The sequence below is a fragment of the Sciurus vulgaris genome (assembly GCF_902686455.1).
Source record: "Sciurus vulgaris genome assembly, chromosome: 8".
Taxonomy (NCBI): Eukaryota; Metazoa; Chordata; class Mammalia; order Rodentia; family Sciuridae; genus Sciurus; species Sciurus vulgaris.
In genome coordinates, this window is record NC_136468.1 from 52,322,425 (window position 1) to 52,338,520 (window position 16,096).

The window sequence follows — 16,096 nt, forward strand, 5'->3', positions numbered from 1 at the left end:
GGCTGGGAGTGTGGGAAGCAGATGGCTGCCAGCCCGAGGAGAGGCTCTGCAGACACCATCGCCAGTTCTGGGCACCTTCGCCCAGGCCGTACCCAAGCGACCTTCTCATTCCTGTTTCACCATAGGGATGGTGTCCCTGGGCACTGGGGGAGGCTTCCCTGAAAAAACCTCTTCAGAGCCTTTTATTTAAGTTCCTCTTCATGAACTACATCTTAAATTTACTACTTTTATTAACCTTGATCTCACGCACGCGCTGAAGGTAACGCCAGGTAAGGGCCTCCTGCACTGGGTAGCGCTTGCAAACATGACAGCTCACTTTTTTTACCCTCGATGGCACTTCAATATCAGCAATACATTCACTCTTTCATCCTGACTGATATTTTTAGAATTCAAACTTATTTGGGGGATTTTACGTCTATTCCTTTTAAACATGCTAATCTTATTTTAAATACTGTGTATTTACTATAAATTACTCTGTATGTAAATTGGCTTAAAAAAAAAACTGTAAAAAGCAATGCTTAATGTAAATTCCCTGCTGCAGATGACAAGTTGCTTTAGCGACTCTTAAGTCTTCAAATAATTTCAAGCATTCCATTTTATTCTGAGCTTTATGTTTATACCATTAATTTGACTTCTGGTTTTACATGTTGTAAAGATGTAGGACAGAAGGAAAACTAAATCAATCAGCAAAGGACCCAACCACAAGTGTTTTAATTAGGCTGTCACGTACTTTTCAGAAGACGCCTTTCGGCCTCTCCATTGCTGTGGATGGGGACAAGGGAAATGGGAGGGAGTTTACTGACAGGAAGGAAGACCTTGTGAGGGGAATGTAAGACCAGTTTTAAAACGCCTCACAGAGACCTGAACTCAAATCAGTCCATCATGCATGCCACAGACATGCATTGAGTGCTTGATATCTGCACTGGGACGAAGCTCTAAATCAGACAGGCAAAGCCTTTGCTTTTACTGGGCTTTCCTTCATACCAGTGAGCTGTTCAATCATTCAGCAAGAGTGTGTTACAAGTGTTGCTGAACACTTACTAGTGCAAGAAATTATCCTAGGTGTTGAAGTTATCACACAGCACTTTTAACAATACATAAACACATGGGACAATGCCACATAAGGACAAAATAAGTCAGTTAAGCAACCACGGAGTGACTAGGGCTAGGGTAGAGTTTAAATCAGAAAGGCAGGGAGAGTTTAAATCAGAAAGTAGGGTAAGATGCGTTCCCTGAACACGTCTCTGGGGAAGTGAACTTGGAGCAGAGATATGATGGAAGCAAGGGAAGGAGCATGCTAATATGTAAGGGCTGAAAGGTAAAGGGTTAAGCACAGTAAGTCCAAAGGTCCTGAGGTAGAAACTCGTGTGCTGAGCAGTCGACAATAATGAGGACAGTCTGGTTAAGGATACGGATGGGGTGTGAACCTGGAGAGAAGGCAGGATCTAGAACATATGAGCAAAGAATTTGGATTGTATTATGATTAAAGTCATTGGATGGTTGATGGTGACTGAATAACACCCATGTGTTTAAGACCTGGCCTACATTATAAGAAGGTTGCAATTGCTATTTGAAAGGGGGAGGAGGAGCCAGTCAGCAGACAATTCAAGAGAAGAACACAAGCTAGAGATGACAGCCAAGGAACTGATGGGAAGTGTCAGATTGCAGGTCTATTCTTCAGGTGCAACCAACAGAATTCACTGCTGGACTAGATGTGAGGGCTAAGAGGCAAGTTGGTCCTTATAACCTAATCCAAAAATTATACTTCCTAATGAAACTGTGTGAACAGTCTTTAATTGTACTGGAAGCTCATGTGGTCACAAGATGCATTCATATACAACAGGACTGTCATGAAAGACTTCAAATACCTGAGTTCTAAAATGACATAATTTCTTTACCTTTATTTAAGACATATGATTCATGGTCACTGTTCCATCAGTAAGTCATTCAATGATCAGATGAGCATCTCTACAAAAAACTTAGATATAGCTGTCAGACAGAGGTCGTGGAAGACATGAAGAAGGCAGCACTATTAGATTAAAATGGCTTTTAGAGTTCTGACCTGGGCTGGGGGCATAGCTTAGTGTTAAAGTGCTTGCTCCCATGCAAGTGGTCCTGGATTAAATCCCCAACAACACACACACACACACACACCACACACACACACATGAGTTCTAACTTAACCAATAGGAAAAAAAAAAAAGAAGAAGAGAATATACAGTCCAATGAAAGATCAGTAGAAAGAAGGTTAAGTGCCTGATCTATGCAATTGTGGGTTCAAGTGCAATAAAAGAGTTAACTCTGGAGTAAAAACCCAGAGTCTTCTGGTTATGATGCTGACTACACAAATGGTACAGGTTCCCCTCTCTGGCTGAGGGAGGAGAATGCTGCATTCTCCACCAGACATCCCATCTCTACCCAGTTGAGTCTCTTAAGTCACTGTACAGAACAAGGCCATACTTCCTGGGAGGATAATTCTAGATAAGCCAGGTGTAAGAACTCTGTTGGGATTTAAATAAAGACATGATGATTTAAAATCAAAACCACAATATTAAAACCTTTGATGTTAAGTTTAGTAATCAGTATGTAAACATTAGGACAGAGTTCGGTATTTTGGTGATGAAGCATTTATTATGTTTATAAGACAGTCTGATATAATAACAAACTGTACTCATAAAGTCAATTTATTTTAAACTTGAGACATTAAATTAAAAGGTCCAAGAGAATTTATTAGCTGCCCACCAATACTAGAATGCTTCTGATGCACTCCATTGATTTTTTTTTTCTTTTATTAGGTTTACAAGAATAGTTTAAGCACTTAGAGAAGTTCTCATCATTGGATCAAGGCATTTGAATGCTTAAAAAGAACCAAAAAGATAAAATTTATAAATACAGCTTAAAAGTGTTTATGGGAACTAACTTAACTAGGCTTGCAACTAGGACTTAATAAGGCTATTCAATTGGTATTCCTCTAGGCTGTTGTGACAATGGCCAAGTAGGAAAACGTCCTTTTGGCTTCCCCCATGCTGCACTGACCCACTGGCAGGACACAGGCTGACATCTTTTGCAAGACCCACTCTTTAAACCTTCCATAGTCACTGTTCCCTTGTCTTCTACTCCCATAAGAATGGTATGTTTTTTTGACCCTCATCTATACACTCAGTGTCTTCTTGATCTCAGTGCCAGGTAAATAGAAGTTAAGTACTCAAATGAGCCAACAACTTACATCCACCCAAAACCTGCACAAGAGTGTTTATAGTCACTTTATTGCCAAAACCTGTACTCAACCAAGATGTCCTTTAGTAGGTAAATGTGTAAATAATCTATGGTATACCCATACAATGGAAAATTATTTCACATAAAAAGAAATGAGCTGTCAAGTCACAAAAAGACTTTACTTTTACAGCTAAAGTAACTTTAATAATTTCCTAAAATCACTTCAGCTATGCATAAGTTTTAGCTGCATACATCATCTTATTCTTTATGAATAGGCCACCAGCTAATTTGTCCATGAATCCTGAACTGAAGCTAAAGTTTCAGCAACATGGGCTGTACAACCAGAGTAACTTTGTGATTTCCCCAAATCATGAGAAGACCTTTAAATGTATATTGCTGAGTCAGAAAGTCCTATCTGAAAAGGTTACAATCTCTATAGTCCCCACTATACTACATTTTGGAAAAGGAAAACTACCGAGACAGTAAAAAGATCAGCAGATGAAGGGAGGTGAATAAGGGCTGTGGGGATGAAGAAGTGGAGCACAGGAGATGTTTAGGGCCATGAAACTATTTTGTATGATAATGTAATGGTAGGTAGATGACATCATTCATTTCTTAAAATTCACAGAGTTGTACAACACAGAAAGCCATAATGTAAATTATGGCTTTACTTAACAATGATGTATCAATATTTGTTCATCTCTTGTAGCAAAGGTACCACACTAATACAAAGGTGCTAACAATAGGACAAACTTCATGCCAGGAGAGAGGGGTTTATGGGAATTCTGAACTTTCTCTCAATTTTTCTCTATACCTCAAACTAGTCTAAAAGTAGAGTCAATTGATTTTTAAAAAAATGCATGCAACCAAATATGCAAGTTTAAAGAAGAAATTTCAAAACCAATAGAAAATTTAAAAATTAGAAAGTAAAATTTTTCTTTAAAAAAATCTCCCTCGACCTTGCCTTCCTACTAGAACCAGCATCTACACAGAACTAGCCAAAGTTTCAGGGACACTGAGTTCTTAACAAATGAGATAAGAAACTAGTGATTCATTCAAGAATTTAGTCAAAATGAATGGACTAATGGTCTATGAAGATTTTTGGTTGCTAATTATAGCATTTAAGCACTTTCTCCTAAGTTACTAGAGGTTGAACTTAGGGACATTCATACATAATTCACTCCAACAGCTGGAACTAATTGGCACCCTTGCTCAATTTCTCTGGAGAGAAAAGTTCTAAAATGGCTATTATTCCAAAGCAATTTCTTGAAGTTTCTATTCAGATGATTAATCAAACCTTTAATCTAAAACATAAAGCTGTTAGGACTTTTGACTAACAGAAGCATCACTACTGTACTCTGTATTGTTATTTTGATGTTAAAAAAACCATTCAAATAATCCTTTCCAAAACGTGAATCAGAAAACCTTTTAAACAATAATATATATATATATAATATATACATATGATACAGAAATTATGTCTATCAGAATTAGTCATCTTGGCAAAACAGCTTAGTAAAAATAATTCACAAATTCCTAATATTAAGGCTCATTCTATCAGAAAAAAAAAAGTTAGAACTACGCTTTCCTATAATTTGTGTATCACATTATCTTCTGCAAAAAGAGTATCTAAAATATTTTTTTCTCTAAAAATAATCACTTTCAAGACACTCCATTACTTATGCCACTGCAAGAAAGGCAAGGGCAAAGGCTACCAGAGGTATGAATCAGATGTTTTCCAGCTCTGAAGTTGTACCTCTAAATTTGGATTTAATTTTTAGAAATAATTATACTTTGGTTTCAGTGGTTTTTACAGGCATTTTACTTAAAAAGAGGTTCTGTAAATGACTCCAATGAGGCCATTATCTCTCATTTATAGGAAAGTTTTCCTGGAAGGCCCTATGGACCCTTGACAAATCTCAGTTGCTAAATTGGAGGGTTCCTCTATTAAATTAGCAAGTTCCAGCCCAAGTCAAATGCTCACTTCCATAAAAATATCATCACACACCTCTTATCTGCTACATTTCCGTGTGAATGGACTACAGGAGTGCAGTCTCTACCTCCCATCTACATGGTGAGATTCAAATCACTTCAGCTATGCATAAGTTTTAGCTACATACATCATTCCTATTCTTTATGAATAGGCCACCAGTAATTCTGATGCTAATTTGTCCACAAATCCTGAACTGCCTGAATTGAAGCCAAAATTTCAGCAGCATGGGCTGTACAACCAAAGTAACTTTCATGATTTCCTGAGGAGAATTTAATTGCTTGTTTGAGCCAAGAAGGACATAAACTGCAAATCTACCAAAACAACTTAATCAGGAAATATTTGAAATTTTGCCAGCAAAGAGTAATTCAATCCTTGCGGCCATCTGACTCCAAGCTATTATTGTCTATTTTTATTACTTCTTAAAAGTAGTATTATCATTGGTATTATGTCACCATCATCATATCTTTATTATCATCATCATCATAATACCATTTAGACTATTAACAAAAATAACTTTTTTGGTAGCACTTGACAATTTCATAAACCCAAGAGATCATTTTAGAAGCTCATGGGGCAAAGTGACAAATTACATTATTTCTCAAAGTTCTTTCAAGTAGAAGAAACAGGTGCTCAGCTTTGTTGAGTAACCTGTCCACAGCCACACAGCCACAATCAAGTGGCAGAGGCTTGAAACCATTTTTCACTCCAAATCCACTTGCTTTCCACTACCCATGACCTTTTGGGTACTGTTCTATTGGGAATTAAGACACCAGAAGTAGAGTTATTGATTCTCCAAGAGACTCACATCTCCCCTGAGAGCAACTGCTTCCAAGATCATTTTGGTACTATCCCCAATCAACAGGATGTTCACTCTTAGGATGATGGTGATGGCCAGAAAGGATTTGGACACAGACACCAGCCCCATTCCGGCATAAATTGTGTGGCTCTGGGCACATGACATCCTTTCCACAAGGTTTTGATTTTTCTCACCTATGGAAGGGATAATCCCAGTAGCTATACCTCATAAGCAGTTGTGGGCATTTGCTGAGATAATGCATGCAAAGCAGGAAGTCAAGTACTCAGCTTAGAGTCAATGCAGAATCAACACTGTGTATCATCACTATGATTAACTTTCCAAGTCACAGCTTGAGCCATATCTATATTTGTTAACACAAGCCTTCCCTGAAAAACCTCATCTCCCAACAATCTTCATTTACTTTAGATTCCCTTTGTATTTATGAAAGATTTTGGACTACTTGCCAAGACATGGTCATAAAATTGTTGTTTAATTCTTGCACAAAATTTTGTGTTTTTGTTGAAAGAGGACTTGGTTCCTTCTATTGCTTTTTATTTTCCCAAACAAACAAAGTGTGGCTAAATAGTTGTTATCTTTATAAAAATACTCACTTCCATAAAATACTGTCAAGTGAAGTACTCAGCTTAGAGTCAATGCAGAACCAATAGTGTGTATCGTCACCATGATTAACTTTCCAAGCCGCAGCTCGAGTCATATCTACATTTGTTAACACAAGCCTTTCCTGAAAAACCTCACCTTACAAGAATCACATTAACACGTACCACCCAAGCATAAGCAAAAAGCCCCATTGGGTCTCTTCTTTCAGTTGATAGAAGTCTAAACATCATAAAAAAAAAGTACTTCCAAACTGAACAATGAGAACAAAGAAAATGAATAATAAGAATTGCTCCCTCTGTCTCAATCTTCACCCTCCTAGGTATTTTGAAGTATTCAATGGGAGAAAAAATTTTTTAACTAGACTAATTATGGTTCTACTTATAACACCTAAGAAAAATTGTGATCAGCAACTATTCTTTAAATATTTCTGGTGGTAAAGAGTAAAGAACATTTCCTTTGGGATAGAGAAATTAAGAAAAGATGAGGAAAAAGGGTCTGGTAGCTTGGTTCCATTAGGAGAAAAGTTTTACACTTTGAACATTATTTTTGATTGTTAAGGTATGATCAGGTCCAGTAACAGAGGGGCAGGTTCAATGACCTCCATGTTTCCCCAGAGCCACTGTGAAGAGGGTAAACAAAGAGGGCTAAGTTTATGATTCCTTTGCTTCTATTATCTCCAAATCAGTACCTCTGGGAAGAACAACAGTTTAGTCCCTATACACAAAAGGGACTCGGCTAACCAAGCAGAGTGAAAATATTTTAAATTATCAGAGTATTATCGACACACAAAGAAGAATCAGAAATACATAGCAGAAAGTCTACACATCCATGTAAAACTGCACTCAGGCCACAAGAGAAAAGATTTCTTGTACTCTAAAAGACCTTTCATATCTCCACCATAGATTAGTGTTGCCCATTTCTTGCAAAGGGAGACAATTGGCCAGAAGGATTCAGGGTTCCAGGTGGTTGGCCAAGGGAGGCTTCCCTGTGCATAAGGGAAGTAAGGGAGGTGAGGAGTGGAGGCAGCACCATCCTGGGTTTGGAACATAAGGAGAATTCTAAAGGTGGTCACAGAGAAGGGACTCCTAGGCTCCAGCAGTTCTAACACAATATGGAGTGAACTGGGACAAGGGGAGAAGGAAACAGCAGCAAATAATTCATGACCCTATTTCAGGTCACCCACACAGGAGCCATAGGAACCCTTAGAAACACGTAGTTTGTATACTCAGAAATTTCACCACTTGAGCTCAAATACAATCTTTCTAGAAAGCTCTATCTTATCTCATCACTCTCGGTATTAATATTTTGGCTGTGCCACTTAACAAAAATAATCAAGCAGTAAAACAGTCACTCGCTGATCCTCTACAGCGAGCCAAGCATTCTGCTACACATTGTCAAGAACACCTAAGAAATGCAACATATGTCTCACATTCCCTGAGAATATAATGTCAAAGACAAAAATAGCACTCATAGAGCTTGCAAAGAAACATGATAACACACAATGAAGAACAGAATTGTACAGGACTAACCAAAAGCAGGATTCACAGGCTGGGTATGAAAGAAGACTTAGAAAAGAAGGGGCAATCTAGAAGGGAGGACACCACAAGCACCTACATGAATTAAATGGAGTCAGATGGAGTGGGCATGGATGGGTAGGGTCTCGAGAAGGCTAAAGAACAGAACTTCCACGTGGGGATAACCCTTCTTGGACTGAAGGGTGGACACTGGAAATGGGGAAAAATTAGGTGCAGAGACAGGTTAAGGTGGGGTTGAGATAATGAAGGAACCCTGGATATATGACGTTCACCTTAAAGAAGCAGATGATGGGGAAACACCTCAGGTTCCAATGGGAAAATGGCATGCTTGTCCTGACTGCAGTAGATGGTGTAGTGCCCCCGTCAGCACCGGCACATGTATCCCTCAGCTGCTCCACGGCTGTCATTCATCAGGAACAACACTTGACTGTAACCTCCCCTCGCCCCCTCTAAAGGCGTGTTTTCCTCAGAGCCAGACACTTCAGGGGGAAGAAAGGAGGAAAATAATGTGGTGGTTACAGAGCAAAAACTAGCCATACAAAAAAAAAAAAAAAATTAGAAGATCTTTTTAAAGGGATCACTTCAGGGCCACTTGGAAGACTAACTATAACCTGACTTTTTGCCTTGATTTTTGACAACTTTGGAGCACTATATAGATCAGCTGAGGCATCAGGCATAACTTCACTGTGGGTTAGTGTCTTTCTCGGCCCACCCCTGCCTTCCTCCCCTCCTTGCAAGTACAGTTCCTAAAGTCCTCTCCAGTAAATTGCATGAGATTCTGCCTATCACTCATTTCCAGGGAACCTGTGTTTTAAGAGGACTAATATAGTGGCAGAATATAGGAGAAACTGAAAGAAGACACATGAGTCATAGGGGCCCAGAAAAGAAATAATTTCAAAGATTTGCACTACTTTGTATCTAGACAGAATGGCAGTAACAAAACTCAAAAAAGAATGACATGAAAATGGTAGTCATTTTGATGAAAATTCTATAAACATGATGATAGATTTCTTACAAGGAGACTCCTCTTTAGGAGTCTAACTTGACCCCAGCACAGACAACCTGAGCATCAAGGAACATAGTGTTAACCTTGAAGGTGGTGGGATACTTGGTTCAGGTCTTTTAGAATAGAGGGGTTTATTGTGAAGTTGGAAAGAACAGTAACATATTCAGCTGGAGTTATTCTAGGTTGTCTGAAATTTGGTGCTGACAGTGTCAAGGCAGAGATATAGACTGGGAAATCATCACAAAAAGGTGACAACTGGTACCATAACAATAGATAAATTCTTATGAGGAAATGAAAAGAGTCAAGGTCATGAATTTCTGGGATGTCCAAAGAAAGCAGAAAGTAGAGAAGACCATCACAGGAAAGAGGGAAGACTTCAAGATCAACATCTAGCAAATAAAATATAGAATGTGCAGTTAAATACTGCAAGGATCATCCTTAGACTAAAAAAAAATAAAAATAGAAATAAAAAAGCATTCATTGTTTATCTGAAATTCAAACTTAACTGCCCATCCTGCATTTGATATGTCAAACCTGAGAACATGACACATAAAAACAAATCAAACAAACAACTCACCAATGTGTAGCATAACCGAATCTAAGTAAAGAGAGCATTGTCAACAACGGCAGCTAAGGTTGTCAAATTGCAAAATGGTGTTAGGATGACTAAAAATTCGAAAAGGTCATGAGTTTTTGCTAAGTGGAAGCCACAATAATCTTCAAGGAACAACATTTTAGTGATTGTTTTTAAAATTCTATGAAAAACGGATTGATTCCCATGTTTAAGTTATTGTGTTTGTTTTCTTAATGAGTACTGATTGAACTGTCCTTTAAGAAACTTGTGTCGAAGAAAGGAATTCTGTTGCCCTTACTGAGAAAAGGCAAATGCTAGATTTTGCAAATCCTTCTCTTCCCACTGGGGGAATGTTAACAAATTTTCCCTGCAAAACTGGAAGATCTCAAAAGATTGGTTTTCTATAATAACATATGCATTTTAAATGACCATTTAAAATTTTAAAGGAATGTCTTCTCTCCTCTCTAAAGACTACAAATTGCTTAGAGTGATGCCATGACTCTAAGGCACCCAGCAGTTAACAAGAAGAGTGTTTGCTACATATTTATTTCCGTGAATTTAAAAAAAAAAAAACAACTTCACCAGGGAAATGCAAAACACACATGGAACTTATTAAACATGTGTTATCTAAAATAAGCATTTAATCTGCAGGGATGTGTTGATGTGTATGATCATGTGTATGTACACAGAAAGGACTGTGTCCTGGAAATACTAGCATTAAAGAAAGCTCTGGGTCATGTATGCAGAAGAATTTCAGCTACTTCCTTCTAACCAAAGAAGAATAAACATTCTTTATAAGAAAAGTCCATAGGTTTGAAAATCTCAGTACTTGACTATCATCTCAAATTGGCTTTTGCATTATACTTCACCTCTGAAATATAAAAGGCCACATACTGCCCTCCAATGACACATAAAGCTTCCACTAACAACTCCACACATGGTCTTAAGCAATCTTTTACTGTGCTTAAGGAATTGCCCAGATGCTTTATGAAGCCCAAAGCAATATGCAGGCATATCAAGTTATTAAATTAATATGCCCACATATTTCTCTAGTCCTATATTTGCCAAGTATAGCAATGTGTACAATAATATGGCACCAAATAAAACTCTGGGTAACAAATTATATATACATATACAAAATATATTGAACATTTGCTCTTTTTAATATATTTTTTTCCTTAAAATGTTTTTGGATTAATGGATGTTTTAATTAAAGAAAATAGGGTTTTCTATTAAGTACTGAAAATTCAGTGCCAGTGATTTTTCTATAACATTCATCGACTTTCATAGTTTAGGGGAAATTATTCCTAAAAAACCAAGTTTTCTATTACTTGCTTATTCAGAATATTTTTGTGACTTTATTTTGAATAGGTCAGGTAAAGCTGAAATTACAACAGCATGGGCTTATTTGCCAAATATTTTCAATAAGCTACTACTAAGGTACAAATCTTCAGGAAACAGAAGAATTGGGTATTCAAGTTGTTGCTAAATTGCCAGTGATCTTCAATTCTGAAAACACTAAAGCAAGTATTTGAGATCAAAACTGTGTAATATGTCGCTCTTTTCCATTTTCAGTTTGGTTTAGCTCATCTGATAGAGGAATACTTTAAAAAAATCTTTTGCACTAATAATTCTACCATGCAATACCAATAAGTTCTGCTGTATTAATTGCCTTATGAAACTATGAAACGGCAAGATGTTTAATATTTGGTTAATCCAATTTTCCAAGATGTGATTGGTTATGGGTGAATTCCTGACAGGCAAGTTTTGACTGCTTTCTAACACATTCATAATCCTGCTTAGAGAGGACTGCATGTGTTAGAGTAGAAAATAAATCTGGAGCAGAATTTGCAGTATAGTCTATAACTCTGAGCCAAGTGGGCAACAAATCACTGAAGGGTTAAGTCTTAACCTCTATCTATGGTTTGCCTCTGGGAAAGAGCACATCCTAGTGTTAAGAGGCAGGCATGCTTTAGGGTCAGCTGGACCTGGATTTGAATCTATCTGGTCAACTCTGTGGGTTTAGAGCCTGCTGTTTAGAATGAGCAGGTAATGGGAAATCAGCTGCCTTAAACACCATCAATCACCTATAATATTCTAACTGTATTAACATAAGAAAGGCAGAGAAAAAGATCTACTCCAGGTTCATATCCACCCTGCAGTCCTGAGAGCGGAGGAATGTGTAACTGCTCCCCACACGCTTACAATTTTCATGATTAATTGAGGGTTTCTAGAAAGTAACATCAGAGACAACCATTATTAAGTGATTATTATGTGTTTAGAACTTTTAAAAAATATCACACAGGTCACCTTAAGCAAGCAAACCACAATAACTGCACTCATCATGGAAACTGGCACAATTCTCTGGCCTCCTTCCCAAAAAGGGTCCCCAATGGAAAGCTAATCTCCAACCTAATCAAGAAAATTTTACAATCACAAATACTCCCATAAAACTAAGTTGTCACCATTAAAAGCGATTCTTGCTGCTGGTTCCTGCCAACATTAGTCCTACATTGTAGGACTGAAAAAAAGGGAGTAGCAGCTCACAGATAATGGAACCACTGCCAAGTTCTTGCTTATTATTTCCTTTAATTCTTTTTCTTGGGTCCTGTTCAAATTGTTAGGACTTTCAAAAAGTACTACTATCAATTCAGTTCTCATGGGTATATTTAGGGACTTGACTAAGATGGCATGTGTCCAAAAAATATAAATATCCCATATTAAAGTTTCCTTTAACTTTCTACGTCTAAAATTTTCCCACAATATACTAAATGATGCATTTTCCCCACATATGCTATCAATTTGGGATTTTGTTAAAATTAAACTAGGATTATTTGATGGTCTTAGAAGAGCTCCACCACATTCCCAAATGTCAAAAGAAAATGAGAAATACATAGAAATTTGAATGACTTGTTTTCTTGGCACTTCACACCAAGATCAGATATAATCTGCTGTGAGAGATGCATTTTAAAGATGTGATTCATTGCCAGGTCTCTGATCATCTTCTCTGTAGTGATGACTCAGAGGACTTTCACTCCAGGCCTGAATTCTGCTGCTCTTGGTAGTTTAAATAACCTACTCACCGTTTCTCCCTAGGTCAGTTGGTTCTCTTATAAAATTAAAAGACCAAATTACAAAATCTCTAAAGCTCTTCTCAGCTCTAATGTAACTAGGATGCAGTAAATTCTACTGGGATAAATGGTCGTCACCACAGGTTTAGCATGCTGTAACACGAATTCAGTCACTTTTGGCCCTACAACTGCTGCCACATCTGACTTCCTTGTTTCTGTTAATGATTCTATCAAGCTCATACTCATGTTTGCTTAATAAAAGGTTCAACTCATTCTCAGCATTTACCAATTCCTGAACTAGACATACTCTTTGTATCTTAAACTATGTCCTTTTCCCCAAGCTTCAAGACATCTTCTTATAGATCCCAGGTCACCTGGTTTCCTTCTTATCAGTCACCCCCAATGCCCTGGCCACATTAATGATTCAGGAACAACAACCAAACTAACGGCTATAATAAAAAATGTATTAGCAACAACAACAACGAACAATTAAAAAGAAGTCCTAGAAACTTCTTTTTAAGATGTTGCCCAGAACAACACCCAGATTAGCTTTTTGGTTTGCTATGGAATAACAGCAAACACAAGAACAGTTAGAATTTTCACTAAAAAAGCTTTAAGGGCAACCCACACACTCACTGCTGAGGGCTCTAATTACCCCTATGCCAGCCAAACTGGTGATGGGGTTGGGTGGTCCAGGAGAATCTTTCTACTTCAGCCAGCTACCTTAGCAGGCATGTTTTCTACTTATATGAATCCTATCAGTCCTTGAAGGTTCAGTCCAAATCCTCTTCCATGACCACACCAGTTATTTCTTCCTCTTTTAATTCATAATTAATACAGTCCTTTTTTTCTTCTTTATTGCTGTTTAAATTATATTAAAACACTACCTGGACTCTGAATTAGTTTCATTTTGATGGCAGCAGAGAAAAAGTGGGTTACTGAAGTAGTTGCTTCACCTCACAGCCCTATAAAGCACCAAGTTATCACTAGTTTACAATTGAACGCAATTGACCATATCATAATATATAAAGTGGCAAGCACTGAAAGTTAAGAGTATAAAGCAAACAATAACAACAAAAGACAAACAAAAATAATACAAAAGGAAAGAGATCATTTCTATGACAGCTAAGAAAGATTTCAGGGAAGAGGCAGCATTTTAACAAGGTCTTGAAGCTGGTCGAAGTAGAGTCCAGTAGGGGTTGGGAGGGCACGGGCTTAAAAAGGGCAAGGGACACTCCTTGCTCTGACACGTAGCTTTTTTGGCTGCTTCTCCCCTATGGAGTCATGAAAGTTCAATCTGGAAGTTGCCAATTATAATCAGCTTCTTGACTACATATGTTATATAATGATTTTTTTCTTTTTCTTTTTTTTTCTTTTTGCTTGTATTGGCTTATTTTCTCTCACTGAACAAACACCGTGTTGTGATTAAAACTATCAAAAAACTATCAAAAACTAACAATGCTGATTATTTAAAAAAAAAAAAAAAAGCTCTGATGTTTTGTAAACGTGGAACATGTTTCTTGCCATGACAGAACAGGTTGGAGAGCACCAACAGGAGACCCCTGAAACCTTCCTATTGACCATCTGACTACAGCAAAGACAAGAGTCCCCTGCTCTGCAATTACTTGAAAGGTTCTTCTACTGACCTGAGGAGAGTTTCTCACTCTTTCCCTTCAACAGTCTTTGTCACTGCAATCCTATAATTCAATTGATAACATGTTTATTTTCCTCCACTAATAAATTTTAAAATCTTGGAGAAGAGTAAGTATCAGCTATAGGAGGTTATAGTCAAGTTTTACTTCTAACAATAACACGTTTGGAGAATTTGGAAGAAAGAGAAATAGGCAAAGATATCAAATTGCTATTTTTCTTTTTTGTTTTCTTTCTTTTTTCTTTTTATTCAATATGTAAATGTATTTTTAAATTAATTCATTTTATAAGTCAGGATAAAACATAGTTGAGGTATAATTTACAAATCATAAAATATATCCAATATATGTGTACAATCAATGAATTTTTTTAGTAAATATAAAGAGTTCTATACTATTACCATACTCAGATTTTTTTGTGCAAATATTATTTACATGACACCAAGATTAGTATCCTTTTGTTAAACAATCCCATTGAAGTATAATTTATCTATTGTACAATTCACCAATTTTAAGTGTAGGGTCAATGGTTTTAGGAAGCTCACAGAGAAGTGCAATCACAAGCACCATCCACATTGCCGCATCTTCATTAAGCCTTAGAGCAATGACAGTTTACAGTCAGCACACTCCCAACTTCTCTCCCCAGGCAACCACTGATCTGATTTCTATATTTATAGACATGCCTTTTCTGAGAATTTCATATATACGCAACCAAGCTTATTTAAATTAGCATAATATATTTTGAGGTTTCAGTAAGTCAAAACATGTTACCAGTAGTCAGCTCCTTTTTATTGCTATATTTTGCTTGTCAATTCAACAGCTGATGAGAATTTGGATTGTTCCCCGATTTGGGCAATTCTGCATAGTGACATTAGTAACATTCATGGATATGTCTTTGTGTGGAAGTATGTTTTTATTTCTCTCAGGTAGATGATACCCAGGAATGGAGTTACTGGATCAAGTGGTAATTTACTATTTACCTTTAAAAAAAATATCTAATTGTTTTCTAAAGTGCTGTACCATAATCTGATATTTCCAAAAGCAATCCTTTTGGGCACTATTTACTGTATGTCCTTGCCAGCATTTAGTATTGTTGGTCCTTTCAATTAAACCCCTTTTATTGGGTATACAGTACTAGCATACCATGGTTTTAATTTTCATTTCCTTTATGAATAACAAATTTGAGCATCATTGCAGAGACTTATTAGCCATTTATACATCATCTTTGGTAAATTGCCCATTCAAGTAAATTGTACATTTGAAAACAAGCTGAAAATCTTCTCATTATTGAGTATGGGACCTCTTCATATGTTTTAGATATAAATTCTTTATCTGACATATTATGAATAAATATTTCTTCCCAAGTTGTGATTTGTCTTTTCATTCTCTTAGTGATATTTTTTGAAGAGCAATATGTCAGTAGATAAACTAATCTTCATTTCTGCTTTCGTTATTATATTTAATAAATCTTTGCCTAATCCAATATCAAAAATATTTTCTACCAGGTTTTCTTCCAGAAGTGTTACACTTCTATATCTCACATTGAGGTCTGTGATCAACTTTGAGTTGGTATTTGTTAGGGTTTGGATTGGGAATGTCCCTCAAGAATCTCACGTATTGAAAGCATGATCCTCAGGC

At 37.0% G+C, this 16,096-nt stretch overlaps 1 protein-coding gene across 7 annotated transcripts in view; it reads right to left on the minus strand.

The window, feature by feature from the left end:
- The window catches only part of CDK14 (cyclin dependent kinase 14), a 603,169-nt gene that overhangs the window by 351,110 nt on the left and 235,963 nt on the right, over positions 1-16,096 (minus strand). The gene's annotated exons all lie outside the window — the stretch shown is intronic.